Here is a 1939-nt window from a genome sequence, read left to right as displayed (position 1 = left end):
ATATGGGTTCAGTATCTCCCTTCTCTTCAGTTCTTCCTTGAGTGTAGGTTGGGGTGCATGGTCTCTTTCTTCCTGGTTTTCCTTTTGACTTTCTTGGAGGTGTTCTACTTCCTTCATACTCCTCTCATCACTTGTGGTGATCATCTTATATTCTTCCCACCTTACTTTCTTTGTTTCTCCTCTTGGGTTCTTCTCCGTGTCACTGGGAAATCCATCAGTGGGTTTGGGAATTTGTTGAGATAGATACCCTACTTGGGACTCCAGTCTCTTGATGTTTTCTCCTTGGTTTTTGATATTGGCTTGCACTTCTTCCTTAAACATCGTGTTGTCTTGGACTTCTTTACATAAATCTTCAAGTAGAGTCTCAATTTTTGAAAGTCTATCGTCCGTTAGTGATGGTGGATTGGGGTTAGATGTGTAAGAAGGGTGGTTAGGTGGGTGTTGATAGGATCTCTGTGAGGTATGTGGGTGAGTTACATTGTTGTTGGAATTGAGGTTGTCGTGTCTCTGGTCTTGACCTTGGTCTTATTGATTTCCACAACCAAAGTTGGGGTGATTTCTCCATCCAGAGTTGTAAGTTTTGGAGTTTGGGTCATGGATTTGTCTAGGTGAGTTTCCAATATAGTTGGCTTGTTCCCAGTCACCTTCTTCTCCTATATTCACTCCTTCTTGAGCTGGTGACGAATTGATGACTGCTGCAACTTGGTTCTCCTCCACCTTCTTGGTGAGATCTGCTAGCTACTTGGTGATCATCTTATTTTGAGGTAGCAATGCATCCATGTGGTTCAGCTCCATTACTCCTCGAGTGATACTTCTTTCAGAGGCATAGAAGTAGTCATTCTCAGCTACTGTTTCAATGACATCTATGGCCTCTTCAATGGTTTTCTTCTTGTTTAGAGAGCCCCCTGATGAATGATCTACAGCCTTCTTTGACTCATAGGAAAGACCTTCATAGAAAATGTGAAGTTGAACCCATTCATTGAACATATCTGGTGGGCATCTTCTTGTTAAGTCCTTGAACCTCTCCCATGCCTCATAGAGAGTCTCACCATCTTGTTGCCTGAAAGTCTGTACTTCAGCTCTCAGCCTATTAATTATTTGAGGATGGTAGAATCTTGCCAAAATTTTGTTCACCACATCTTCCCAATTTGTTAAACTCTCATTTGGAAAGGATTCAAGCCACTTGGATGCCTTGTCCCTGAGTGAAAAGGGGAACAAAAGCAGCCTATAGATATCCGGGTGGACTCCATTAGACTTCACAATGTCACAAATTCTCAGGAAGGTGATTAGGTGTTGATTGGGGTTTTCTTGAGCACTTCCTCCAAATGAGCAGTTGTACTTAACAAGGGTGATGAGCTGGGGTTTTAGTTCAAAGTTGTTGGCATGTATGGTGGGCTTCTAGATCCTACTTCCACAGTTTCCTGGATTTGGATTGATGTAGGAGCCTAGAACTCTCCTTTCTTGCCTAGCATGATTTGCAGGGCCTTCTCTAGCATGGTTGTGAGCTTCTCCTTCATGATTGTTTTCCAAGTTCTCTTCCATGTTGGTTTCAAAGTACTCTTCTTCTTTCTCAGCACTAATAACTCCTTTCCCTCTTGCTTCCCTCCTTAGTCTTCGGAGGGTCCTTTCAGGTTCTGAATCGAAGGAAGTTGAAGCTCCCCCTCTTCTCCCTGTCATACAACTAAAAAAACACACAGCAAGAGATAAAATGAAGAGGTTATTCTTGTTAGAGTGATTGTTAGTGTGAGTGATGCAAATTATCAAACAGTTAGTGGGTTAGTGAGCAGAATTGTAGATAATAACAAAGAAAGAAAGAAAACAGAGGGGGTATAGGAGATGAGGAAGAAACGAAACAAACTGAAGGTAAACAACTGAATAAAGTAAACAAACAAAAGAAAAAAATGCTCAATCTAGTGAACTTCCAACTTAATCATTGTTG

At 41.6% G+C, this 1939-nt stretch overlaps 1 non-coding gene across 1 annotated transcript; it reads left to right on the top strand.

Annotated features, from left to right (window-relative positions):
• Positions 1-982: 982 nt before the first annotated feature.
• LOC112766955 (small nucleolar RNA R71) lies at positions 983-1089 on the top strand. Its single transcript, XR_003184638.1, has one exon. It is a non-coding gene; the product is annotated as a small nucleolar RNA R71 (small nucleolar RNA).
• Positions 1090-1939: the final 850 nt, after the last annotated feature.

This window comes from Arachis hypogaea, chromosome 2 (assembly GCF_003086295.3).
Source record: "Arachis hypogaea cultivar Tifrunner chromosome 2, arahy.Tifrunner.gnm2.J5K5, whole genome shotgun sequence".
In the NCBI taxonomy this organism is placed as follows: domain Eukaryota; kingdom Viridiplantae; phylum Streptophyta; class Magnoliopsida; order Fabales; family Fabaceae; genus Arachis; species Arachis hypogaea.
The sequence above is the reverse complement of the archived record's forward strand: the minus strand, read 5'-3'. Positions and strand labels throughout refer to the sequence as shown.